Here is a 13,619-nt window from a genome sequence, read left to right as displayed (position 1 = left end):
TCAGTCCAAAGGAGGCAAGCATGTGAATTTTGGTAGAAGACAAGCTGTCTTCTCTGGTGCTCTCTGAGAGCTCCAGAGCTGCCCAGGCAGCATTTTGAAGTATTGCTACAAAAAGACTCAGTACCAAAGCAGGCACCACTAGCAATAGAGATGCCAGCAGTGAAGCCAGTGGCAATAGCTTTGCTACCAAAGGCTGATCCTCAGAGCGTTGCCCCAAATACACAGGCAAGGAATTGAGGTGGATCTCAGCCCTGCAAGGGCAGAGTACTTCAGTGCTTCATGGGAGGACCATTAAGGGGTGTGGGGCATGAAAAGCAGCTGAAAGAGGATGTCCTGCTGCAGAGGGACCCCTGCAGCACTGACAACAGTTCTGACCTAGCTGCCCGCTTGCACCAGGCCAGGGGTCTGGGCAGATCACCAGGGGTATCTACTTTATGACTCTCATCTCTGCCATCCAGCGAAGCCCTCTCTCTAAGAGAGCTGCAAAAGAATTTTGCAACAGCGGTTGTGTCATCTCAAGTCACTTGATATTTTCACAGCTTCAGTTCAGATGAGATCATTATCCAAAGGAGTGAGTCAGTCCAGTTAGATCTTGTAACATATTCTGGTGGTGCTGCAAAACAGACCAGGCTCCTCAGACAAGCCTTGAGAGCTTCTACTCTTACTCCTAGGTCATCTTGGCAGCCTAGAGGATACACAGGCAGAAGTGATTCCAAGAGCAAAGACCCAAAAGGGTTGGTTCAACTTGTTTGTTTTTTTTTTTTCTTTTTAATTTTCCAGTGAAAAGGCCCTTGTATTTTACTTATCCCATTGCTTTTTTTTTTAAACCTCAAAAGTTCTGTCTTACCCCAAAGCAGAAAGTAAAATGATTGCAAAACTAGCTCAAAACAAAATGTAGCCAACCAATGTGTTTTTAGAATCTATTCTATATTAAAACACAAAACTGATCTGTCAACTTTTATTGTAGAAAATGAATTAAAGTTCTTTAAACACATGCACACACACACAAATAACCCCTTTCCTTTTATGTACCTAAGATGACATTCACTGAACACAGATTAATACATTTTCTCTACACTTGTATGTAGAATTGAATATTTTTTGATATGAATGAGAAAGAGGAGCCTCCTGTGCCGTCTTGGCCCAAGAGGTTTCAAACTTGATGATCTTCTGAGTGTACTGCAAAAGCTGTTTATCCAACAGTGCTTGGAGCCTGGGATGGTAGTTGACAGCATAGTCTTGATGTGCATGAAAGCTGCTTTGTTTCCATTTTGATTTATTGAGTGGATGGCAGAACTTGAAACCCTTTTTTTCTTTTTCTTTTTTTTCCCCTTTCTTAGTGCTTTGAGGTCATGATCATTGTGTTGAAGTTCAACTATTAGGAAACTTAGATCTTTTATATAATGACTTTTATTATTTATCTTTACAGAAAGTAAGATCTTCAGTGTTCCCCATTTTTTCCCCTCTGTTTTAATGAAAAATAAATAAATCTCCTGATTCAACTTTTATGCTGGAAGAATAGAAAGGTATTTTATAAGGGGAAAATGTTTCCAAGCTTTCTGTAGTTATAGTTTTGTATTACATGTCCTATGTGTCACATAGCCAGATTTCACATAGTATCAGAGTTCTGAAGCTCAGGAAGGGGTGGCAGTGAGCAGCCACTGGAAAGCATTGCCGCATACTAAGCAATGTTTCATTCAAAACAAAACCCTGCAGGCAAAGGAAGCCAGCTGCTGACCTGATAGTGTTGACCTTTTGCTCTCTACCTGCATGTTTTTGTCCTCTGCGCATTTAGGTAGTCTCATTTTGTTTTGTTTTGTTTTGTTTTGTTCTCTCCTAGCGCTTTGGACCAGTCCCATAACTTTTTTGCTCAACAGTGAGAGAACATAGGGCTAAGTATTTTGTTTAAAAGAAAAAAAAAGTGATTTGCTCTGTAAATTGCATTTTAGGCTTATTTCATATATATATGTGTGTGTGTGTGTGTGTGTCTGTGTATACACAGATGTGGGTATATATGTATACATACATATTTGTATATATATATACACACACACATATGTACACAAGAGTCGTAATGCTGCCTGGGTCTGTTAATAATTTTGTCTGTATCTTTTGAAGTACTGTCTGATTGCAGTCACGTTTGATGAGAATAGAGGATAGGGGCCTCAAAAAACTAGATTTTCTTAGATTTTGGGAGACATGTTTCTTCTTTTGCCCAGATATCTCATACCTTCCTTAAGGAAACAGTTCTTATCTCAACTCAACCTGTATTTGTCCCAAAAAGGTCTGCACAGGCACTGAGGTTGCAGTGTAAGTCAAGCAGCAGTGGTTTTGCTGCTCACAGAATTACACGTTTATCCCATGGCAAGGGGCCGCCCCTGAGAAGCGCTGATGTTGTAAAGAAGGAAAAACAAAGAGAAGAGACTTGGTTTGAATGTGCAGGAAGGTTACATGGCATCCGCAGCAGGCAAGCGCTAAGGTTACTCGTGTGGTGAGTTGTTGCTTCTTGCCCCAGTTGGCTGAGGTACGGATAGAGGTGCGCGCCCCAGCCGATCTCGGCGGCTGTAGTTCCTTGGGTACGCGCAGAATAATGCCAGTTCACATCACCAGAACTGGCTTAGCATTGTAACTTCACACTGTTCGTGTACTGTACCACTAAATTATGGAAAACTATATGCTGAAATATTGAAACCACTCAATCTGGGTCTTGTACAAAAGATTTTGGGCAGGACTTTCCAAAGAAGTATTTTAAAGCAGTAAACAAACTGTTCATTTTAAAATTCTCAATCTAGCCATTTTTAGCCATTTTATAGAATGATCTGATCTTCAGAGCTAAGATTTTTAGGAACTGCACCTTAACACTGTTGAATTTTTAGAGGTGGGAGAGTTTGTTATGAGAACTGAAAACAAAGTTTTTATTGAATGAAGATTCATGGTCATTAGGTGCTAGGTGATGTTATCCAAGTAAGAAGCAGACAGTTTTCTTTGAATACCTGAGTTAAGCTCCTTTCATGGGTCAGAGTAAACGGTCGCATTCCTGTTACCAGTGAATATTTGTTCCAAATTCCCAATGTAATACTGCACTCCCCCAGATCTGTAGTAGGATAAACCCTTCGTGCATGCATCGTGAGACACAAAGTCTGTTGTAGGAGAATCATAAATCTTGTAGCAGTTGAGACCAGTCTCAAATTCAGATCTAGTAAAAAGTGGAAATTGCCTGTGCTTCCCCAAGACTGGGAGGCCTGTCTGGGAAAGAACGTGGTCAGAAGTCTCTCCTCTCTCTGAGGTATTCTTTGAAACTACTGCTCCGCCTCGAGCTGTCCTGTTGTAGCAGAAGAACCAGACATAGAGCAGGCCGTGGGAAACCCCTGCTGTAGTTGAGCAGCTTTCCCCGCTGCCTGTGAGCTGGCGACTGCCAGGGAGGTGCTGTGCACCGGCGTGTGTTGGTGAGCTGCGCTGCTCTGGGAGGCTGGACGCACGCTAGCAAGGGGATGGAAGAGACGGCTGCTCCAGGGAGGGCTTGCTTTCCTCTCTTGTTCTAAATACCCACTTTTGAAAACACCATTGCTATAAATTTCAGGCTGGCAACCTGATCTGTATCAATGACCTACAAAATGTCTTGTGAACTTACAAAAAAAAGTCTCTGTGATGATGTGAAATGAACTGAGTGTGGACCTGCTGAAACAGGTTTTAGCTAATTTAATCTTCAACCTTTCCAATGGGAGTGGAGGGCTGGATGGAGGGACTGGTTGGGTTAGGTGGGTTTTGTTTGTTTGTTTGTTTGTTTGTTTTTTAATGTCATTCATTACAACTCTTTCTTTCATTGTACACTTGCTTTGAAGCAAAGCCCTTTTGGGATAATTTCTCAAATTGTCTCGATTTTTGAATGCTTTATCTGAACCATTAATTCTAGGGTCCTGATGTAACCAAATGGGCAAAGGCTGGCAGAAGAGCATGCTGTGCCAGACTTTGAGGCCAGTGGTGGCAATAATCAACATCAAGCATTGTGGTTTTCAAATGCAGAGCCTTACAGTCTAAATCAAAGCAATCATTCTGAAAAGCCCACCTGAAGAATTGATGAACTTTCTTAATGACAAATGTGCAGCTACATGAACTAGGTAGTTTGTATCAGAACATAACTGAGTTATGTATTGTGTAAAAACTGTGAGCAGGAATGTATGTAAATGTCGGCACAGTGCACAGCTGAACCTGTGATGTGGAAAGACTTTGTGGATTAGCAATGCAAGATTATGAGTAGATTTCTGATGTTTAAATAAATGTCTGGTCTATATGATCTTATTTTTTCTTTGTTCATAAATGCTATTATTGATTTATTCAGATCTGTTTAATTTTGTTCATAATGAAATGAGTTGGTTTTCTAGGAAGGCATTTAGGAAATGGAAGATAAATTATGTAATTTGTACTTAAGTATTTTAGAGAAACAGCTAACAGGATTAGGTGAGTTTGTTTCTTTGCAAGTGAATCTGTATTTCCTGATGCAATGGACAAGCTGCCATGGACTGTTGCTGTGGGAGTTGTCTGTTTCAACAGTGAAAATTGTAGGAAAAAAATCGCAGGTTAATAATAGAACTGTTTCTCACTGATCAGGCAGATTAAAGTCACTGCTGGAGATGTGATCATTCCCTTTGGTAACATTTGTCCTTGGTCATAATTAATAGAGAATCAGCGATACTCTTGTAGTCAGTGAGTCAAGGCTCAAGATTCAAAGTGAGAGCTCAAGATTCAAAGTGAGAGAGGAACTAGAGAAGATTGTCTTCCACGGGTGACAAGGAAAGCTGTTGGCACGCTGCATGACAGCGAGGAGCTTATCAAAACCCTAAAGGTGAAGAGTCCGTAATAGCGATATTCAGGTTGAGTTCCCAGCGTTGCCGCACACTTCTTTATATGGCTGAGGAACACCTCATCTGGGAAATTAGGACAGTGATAATGCCTTCTTCCTTCTATTTTTTAGGTATCTAGATGGCGTGACGGTGCAGCAGTTCCTTGCTGAATGTACATAGCCCCACACAGATCCGGTTTTAATTTGGAATGCACTTAGCGCAAGTGTGATATAAATAGAAGAACATCAGTGGCAAAGAGATCATAGAGCATCTTCAGAGAAGAAAAGTTGAGAAAGATGGAGCTGTTTAATTGTAACAGTTGTATACATTTAATGCTAGAAAAGGGCTGTTGTGATTACCTAGCCTAACAAGTCAAAAGGCATAAGACAAGCCACAGAATTTTGTGCATGGCTTAGCTCAGCCCCTAGCAAAGTTGACTTTAGAACTGAATCCATTTGTTAAAATAAGCAGCCTATTTCTTTAAATTTCTTGCTCTAAAGTGGGTTTTCCGGAATTTGACTTATTATTTTAGATTTTCCCAAGCTTTTTGCAGTGAGTTTCCATTTTAAGTTTGAGACCAGAACTCAACATAGCATTCCCGTCATTATTAATTAATGAAATATGCAGTATCAGACACATTTCTATTCTTCTTTCTCAGCTATGGTTAAGTGGTTAGCCATTACCAATGCTTAAAATTTATGTTCAGTAGATATTTGCAGATACCTGTTGCCTTTTTTCAGAATAAAGAAATGGATTTTCATAAGCTTTTTTCAGATTATGCGATGTAGGTAGTGTCTAGATATTTCAGATGTCTACACACCTTTCCTGTATGAAAATATGACAATTCTGATATTTTATGACATATTTAAGTTATCTCGAGTCATTGCTGATTCTCCTTTGCTCTAGGTCCAAGGAAATGATAGTACTTGTTCAAGAGGGATGTTCCTGTGACGTACGCCAGTTTGTACAGGTTATTGTGCTGAGTCACTAGTCTGTATTGATTTTTTTGAAGGATGTTTCATTTTCCCTTTGAAGTAAGAGGAAATTAAATGAATATATGCATTTTGAAACATGGTAGGTTCTTCATCTCCCAGGCTCATCTGTAACTGACCTTCTAGGTGGGCAGTTCGCTGAGCTGTGTTGTTCTGACCCTCTGTCCCTTCAGCATCATGGGGACGTTACGCAATGCTATCTGGATAGCGATGGATACCTGTGATGTGACTTGTTAACTAGAGGCTCTCTGCAGGAACTGACATAAAAGATTGTTTACAGGTATATGCAATGAGTAGTAGTTGGTGGAAAATATGATTACAGGATTGCTGCTGCATCCTTGAGACCTCCTTGCTCCTTAGCTCTTGTGGTAGCAAAAGAGTGACCCACCTGCGTGTGTTAGGCCAGGCTATAGGCTAACTGTTGTGTTTGTTGTGTTTGTGTGTGCAGCCACAACTGTAAAGGAGAGGTGGCACCAGTTTCCCTTTGATAATTTTAAAAAATAATGTGGTGTTTGCTTAAGAAAAGGAGCAAAGGCTGTTTTCAGGTGTGCCTGTCTTGTCTAAAGACGTAAGTGCCCAATATAGTGAGCTGAACAGGTCAATCTCAACAGGCACCTTCAGCAGGCACCTATTTCTTAAGCTTGTTTGTCCAAAACAGCTTCTCTTCCCTTCCATTTGAGAGACTCTTCCTTCCTAAAGAGCCGTAGTATCTTTGATCTCTTGTGTTCACGAGGCCTTTCCTGTCTTAGTATTGTCTTTTCAGCAAGCAATTCTCTAGTGCTTGCTAAGAAGTGGCATAATTGAGTCATTCTTTCCTTTCCTGATTGTTTTTCTCACCAGCCTTTTATTAAACAATAACCAATATATTTGTATAGTAAATAACTTAATACAATATTCATAAATTATTAAAAGCAGTTCCAAATCTGTCACAATGAACTCATGGGAGTAAACTGCCTTACACAAGAACAGATTCCAAGTTTTTCCGGGCTGATGCTCTAGCTCATGTACACGCTATTAACTATTTAAACAGCAAAAGCCTAGCTTCCTTTTAAGGTAAAAACCCTTAGTACAAAAATAGCAAGGATTTCTTTGCTACCAAATATTAGCTATACTTTCCTCCTGACTTCTCATTTTCCTTCTAGTCACCCGTTCTCCCTCCACTCCCCAAAAATCCTTTAGAAGTTGTAAATAGAGTTATTACAAGAAGTAATTACAACACAGTGAATAATCTGGGTCTGCTTGACAGGTGTAATATTGGAGGTAACCAAGAAAGGGGGCTTCAGATGAGACTCTTGAATATTGTGACTTCAGTGACCTAGTGAGGAATGAAAGAAAGAACGCTCACTGGTCCACTCCCAGTTGGTAAATTCCTGAAGAGTTAGGCTATCAGGAATTGTAGCCAAGATTGCTCCCTTAGTGATGATTTTTTGTGTGATGTGTAATTTTCTCTTGAGATACCAACAATAGAAATACTACACATTAGCTTTTCTTTGCCTTGTAAGTTTTAATAAATTTTGGAATTACAGCAGATCTCAAATAAGTTTTCAAAACACAGTGTAATGGCTGTAGGTTTAAGGAATTTTGTAAGTCAATAAATAAGGAGCAATGGAACAAATCTCCTGCTTGAGAATTTGCAGTTCAGACTTGGAGATGTTGAAAATCCAAGCTAGTTGATCTCTCAGTGAGGGGGCAATATGCAAAGTTTCGTCTGGATGAGGAAAGAGGGAAATGAATCCTGTGTTTAAACCTCCCCTGCAGTTGGTCTGAAAATTTGGAAACTGTCTTCTAGTGATTTTTCAGTGATGTACTGGCCCCATTAAAGTCAGTGGGAGATTTGCCACGGGTTTTAATGAGATCAGAAAGAGAATAGTACATTTCAACTGCTTTTTTAATGTTGGAAATAAGTTTCATATTCACTTCTTTTACAGTGATGTATTCTAGAAACAAATCCACCCGTAATTAAATGGCGTTTTTCATAGCACAATAGTAAAAAGCCTGCTAGCAAGATGGGATGAAGTAACCTACTTGCACTGCCTCAGGAGAACATTTGCTGTCAGCCTTTTCTTTTTCTTTTTTCTTTTTTTTTTTTTTTAAACCTGTTGGCATACATAGAATTTGGGCACATGAGGGCTAGAAAGATTAATTTAAGATTTCACATCTACAAGCTTTGTCTTTGATAAGAAAAGGCTGAAATAAATGGGGCCTAATCCAAATAGAAGGAAAGGAAATATGGAACTGGTTATGGTGCTTCAGTGAGTTTTAACAATTTTGCAAAATATTTTAGTTATATTTCACATCTTATATCATGCCAACAGGATTAAGACATGATGTATTGTAAGTCTACATTCCTTCTATTACCGATGAACTGCATCTGTCTGAGCAGAATATGGCCTCTTTTCAATAGGCCGTCACAATAATGCACGTTAGTGTGCCTTTGCAGGTTTATAACGGTTAAATATTTATGACGTATGCAAATTTTTGCTCTCTTTTTTTTTTTTTTTTTAATTCTCAAGTGAAGTCTGTTCAACAGTTTGCTTTCTGTTCTCCACATGACGAGTTCTGTTCTTCATGTGCAATGTTATTTTAGTATGGAATAATTTGATGAAAATGAGAAGGTGGATGGAGGGGAAGGGAATCTTTTGCTTGTTCTCTGTTTGTCTGGGACTGTGCAGCCACTTCAGCTTTAAAGCACTTTCTCCTGTTTTGTTATGTGAGGCTGAAGATTTCTGATGAACTCTGTGAAAGTTGTTGAATTAAAAACAAAACAAAAAAACCCACCACAAATGCGACACACTGAAGATGCCCAAGCGCCCTTCTCTCTTCTGGGCTCAGGTGCGTTCAGTGGTAGGTATGCACCGCTCCCCACAGAGCAGCTAGCACCAGCAGAGCCCTGCGTGGCCGGCAGAGGTGGCTTGCGCTGAGCTTTTGTGACAACTGCTCCTTCCTTAAGTTCAGTCGTGATCCTCTCCTCTGGTCTCCTGCGGCAGGGGGATGTGGTGAAGGTACGTCTTCTTACACTTGGAGTCGCGTGTAAGTGTGTGGGGGTACAAATGTAGTGGTGCACCACCGGCAAGAGGAGCTGGTGTTCATGGTGGTACCCTCTGAGAAATCACGCTTGTTGGCGCAGTCCTTCGCAGGCTGGCCTGGAAGTGGGTTGGCAGGAGCTCGACCTCCCCTTCCAGGCAGCCCCTTCTGGAGGAGCAGCCAGCGCGCTGCGAGGGGAGCAAAACGGGAGAAGTGGCACTGCTACCAATCCATCCTTTACCAAGTGCATGTGGCAACTACTTTTTCCTCTTGCTTCCTTGCATTTTCTTTTTCCTCATCCCTCTCAGTCTGCGGCTGCTGTTTTTCAGTAAATTCTCTCCTCTTCCTTTTCAGTCTCTGAGATAGTAAAGCTATTTTCCATTTATCACTCACCCAGAAAATGAATCATCGCTAATCCTCTTCCCACACTCTCCGTCATGAGTGTAGTCCCTCCTGCCTCTGCGCTCTGGGGGCTGACCCCCTCTCCCGGGCAGGGGGACCGACGGGGGCCAGCTCGGCCAGCAGCACCGAGGACCGACAGCTGCCTGGAGCGGGGCTCGCACTGACTGGGGGCAGCCTGAGGTAACTGAGTCCTAGCATATGAGCCTCTTGGTGTTTGTTTTAAATAGTGGGTTTGCAAACATCATCATAAATAGCAGCTACTTCCACTCTCACAGTTCAAAGCATTCTCACAATGTTTATAACTGCTAATGAACAGTGTTGCAGGGAAGGCAGGATCCAGGCTCACAAGTTTTGCGCATTTTAGGTTATCGGATGCTCAGGTTTGTGTTTTGTAAACAAAGTTTAGAAATTCCTCTGCATAAGTTGTGTTTTGGACTATACCAAACTTTAGAAGAAGAGGTCTAATTGTGCCTGCATTTATTTTATAAATTGGGACTGTTTCAGCAGTCTGTGTGGCCTTCCATTCAGCTGTTTGTTTAAGCCAAGCCAAAAGCCACTTATCTAAAGATGATTTATTCTTGCTCTTGAGCTGACAGAACCAGGCTGGGAAGGGGGAAAGCTGATTTCGAAGGTTTGGTATGAACCCGCTGTCTCCAGTCAAAACCATATGGGGATATAGAGAACTGGCCATAATGTGGTGCTGCAAGGCACTTGCAGGTCTCTTATACTTTGCTTGTAGGACACCTTTTTAAAATAAACAACAGCGGTATGTGATTGAGTCAGATTTGAACTTTGCAGCTATTCCTTCCTATTTGTGTGATATGCCAAAGCAAAACTCTGCAGCTTAACATCTCTAAACTTTAAAATCAAGTCCTTAATTCAGATATTATAATTTGGATCAGCTTCTAACTTTTTAGTTTTGGCAGTGTAAGCAAAACAGAGGCAAGTATGTTTCTTCATCTAATTCAGAAAAATGGAAAGATCTTACCTATTTACTTAACATACAGCAATGTTATGCAGTAAAAGATGAGTAGAGTTTTCTCACTAAAAGGCAACAGTTGGATATTCTTAGCTAGAAATGTGTAATATAACTGAGGCAGAATATCTGGCTGTTAAGATAGTGTCTGAAAAGGAAGGCAGTTTTAGTGATATTTTAAGATAGTTTGTTCTGTATGATTAAAATAACCAAAAGGTTGTTAGTCCTTGCTTTCAAGAACTCAGTTTTATCCTCTCTGAATGCTGTGGGGATCCTATGTACTCACTGACATCTTTCAGCTATAACAGAGTTCACTTAAGGCAGAACTGCACTGCGAATGTGGTTCAGGTAAGGACGTGAGTGAGGCTGAAGGCATGGGGCCGTGGCATTTTGGCTTTGGCAACGAGAAGAGGTTGAGAGTCCTTTTGCCACTTGTTCCTGCTGCAGCATCAGAGTTTGCTGCTGCTACAGTTTCTTTCTCGGGGGCTATACTGTAAACTGGTTTGCTGAAATGACCTTATTTATAAAAACTCCAAAAAAAAGAATAACTTGGATAACTTCATTGGGCTTGGAGTGCATCAGGGAGCTGTGCTGGAGTGTGTGGTGGGGTGGGCCAGGGGGGAGGCTGCGAAGAGCCCGGGCAGCCTGCGCCGTGGGGGCCCTCGCGCTGCTGAGCCGTGGCCTGGCTTGGCCCGTGGCTCGCGTGATCCCTCGCTGCCCCAGGGCTCGCGCAATCCCTCGCCGCCGCGGGGCTGCTGCTTTCTCTGGGGCAGCCCGTTGCCCAGCACACATGGCTTCCTTCAGGCCCTGCCCGGCTGATGCAATAGTAACGGCAGTAATATGGGGAGAGGCCTGAATGTCTCGGGGTGAGCCTAAGAGAAGGTGCTGCTTTCTTAGTGAGAATTTTTTTGAATGAGTTAATATAGAAGGGGTTAAAGCCCTGGTGCATGTGTTGATTTTGGACTGTCAAAGCAAGTGTTTTGACAGGCATTCAGAAGTGGATATTGAGTGGTGTGCTGTGAAGAACATGCAGTTCTAGTATGGAGAAAACTTGCCAAAGGACAGAAAACTGAGAGGAGGAATAAACAGTTAATTTTCAGCCTCACGAGAACATAGCTTGAGTTTATCAAGCAAAGAGCAGGAGAAGAGGGGTGAGCAGGCTGCTGGCAGGAAGCTTCATGAAGTACAGTGTTATGTCGTGTCATCTATTGCTGAAAAGACTTGGAGGCACGACGTAAAGTTTCTGGCAGGAGCAATGTGAGAATTAGTTAACTTCATCTATGAACTGAAGGTAGTGTGTTTTGGAAGGAAAAGGTTAACTACACAAGCCTGTCTGAACTGTAAATTATCTCCAGGGCTTTATCTGCAACCTGTATCTGGCAAGTCTCACCAAGGAGCAGTGCCCCTGCCGCTCCTCTGATCTGATATGCTGTGCAGGCTTCTGTCCGCTTGCTCCGAAAAGGAGTTGTGGGCGAGTGGTGTTCCCCTTCGCGGGCGTCACTTGTACAAGAACAAATTTATGCAGAAGCACTTCTGTGAATTCACACAATCGTGATATTTTGTTCTGGCAGTATGTTTCATAATGGAATAAAGAACTGGTCATCTGGGAAGAGCTGAATTGTTCAGGTTTCATTTGAAAGCTAAGTATATTCTTTTAAACTATAGTTAATGGTGACCTGTATTAACTTTCATGTGTTACATATAGAAGTTTTGGTGTGTTGCTTTGGGAAGTGTATGTTCTAGTGAAGTCTTAAGATTTGACACTACCTCCATATCATTTTTTGACCAGGCTATTTTTGCTAATGTATTGACTTTCCTGGAGATACTGTGTTTCAGAGTGTTACCACGTTCTTTCACTTGTTTTTGAAATGGGAAAGAAAATTGTGTGGACTTATCCCTCTCCTTCTAATGCGCATTGAACGTTTGTTATCAGTGCCATGTTTTATGGCTCCCAATGTTCATCTGGAATTTCCACCTCTTAAAGTAAATAAGAACTTTGTTCTCATCTGTGAACGGTATCACATTCTAGCAACAGTATTTTATTATGTTTAGCAGGAACAGAGTAAGCTTGGTAAGGTCGCCTTTTAACTGTTTCTCCCCTTGCACCTGTAGTGAAAAAGGATAATTGCAAAGGCAAGGGGGTTACATGTTTTTTTGCACAGAAACACAGATTCTAGACCACTTTGGAACTTCTCTTAAATCAAAACAAAAAAAACCCCAAACCCCCGAAGAGGTTTTCTATTAATTTCTCTCTTAATAGTGCTGATGACATCAGAAGAATGTAGGGTTGTAGTGGACTTTCCCTACATTCCACTTGTTATTCAAAGTGGAAATACTGAGAGAATTAACCACTTTTGGCAGACTAACACGTCAGCTCTCTGTTATTACAAAGGGTGTATTCGAGTCATCAGCGTGTCAGGCTGACTGAAAACTTCAGGCTCTTCTCAGCTACTGCAGAAAAATAGAAAGTGATCTGAAGTATTGTCTTAGTGCAACTAAAAGCACAAATAAATGTTATGCCTCTTTTAACATGTAACTTAGTAAACTTTAATAATTTTCCTAATAACACCTGTGAAATGAGTTGCCTCATTGCCAGACATATGCACTGTAGACTAAGTTCTCTTTCAAGTACTTTGATATGTTTCTCAAGTTTACCTGTGCTAATAGAGAAGTTGAAAGTTGTGAAATCTTTTTGTGAAAGTTGTGAAAGCCTTGTCAAATGTAAAATATCAGGAAAATATGCAGGAGGATATATCAGGAAAAAAACAGGCTATGAGGTAATGTAGAAGTAAGGGAGACACAATTCAGTAGGTAGCATGGCAACATAAGTCCATACATATGTCAGCACCAGATAAGTCTACAGAGCTAGGTGAGGAAGAGAGAAGCAATGAGGACAGAATCTTGTGCATCATTCACTAGTGCAAGTATAGGAGAGAGCAAAATTCCTGGATGAAATTCTGAACCTGGAAAGTTGTGGGATTTTTTGGTTTTGCATTCAGTGGGACTAGGGTTTGACCATCAGCCTCAGAACTCCTATGAAATTAAATAACAGCTCCATTACTCTTTGACAAAGCTGAAAGCTTTGAGACAAGAATGGAAATCTTTTTTTTTTTTTTTTTTTTTTATTTGGCATCCACTGGACGTTTCCTATTTGGCAATCATAGTAATAAGATACTGTTTTGGTACTGGATTCTTTTGCCTTCAGAATCAGTTGAATGTTAGTATCCTCTTTTTTGTGAGTAAAGCTTAAAAGTGCTATGTCCTCATCACTGACTGGGTAACATGAGGACATTTCCTGCTTTCCCCCCCCTTTTTTCAAGTGACACATTTCAAGTTCAAGCATGGAGGCATATGCAATGATCCATTTGTTATTTTAAGCACAAT

The 13,619-nt window shown here is 41.1% G+C and overlaps 1 protein-coding gene across 7 annotated transcripts in view; it reads left to right on the top strand.

Moving 5' to 3' along the window:
* The window catches only part of LOC135323456 (LHFPL tetraspan subfamily member 2 protein), a 134,582-nt gene that overhangs the window by 99,057 nt on the left and 21,906 nt on the right, over window positions 1-13,619 (top strand). The window lies entirely within an intron of this gene.

Source organism: Dromaius novaehollandiae, chromosome W (assembly GCF_036370855.1).
Source record: "Dromaius novaehollandiae isolate bDroNov1 chromosome W, bDroNov1.hap1, whole genome shotgun sequence".
NCBI classification, from domain to species: domain Eukaryota; kingdom Metazoa; phylum Chordata; class Aves; order Casuariiformes; family Dromaiidae; genus Dromaius; species Dromaius novaehollandiae.
This window is presented reverse-complemented; position numbering and strand designations above follow the sequence as displayed.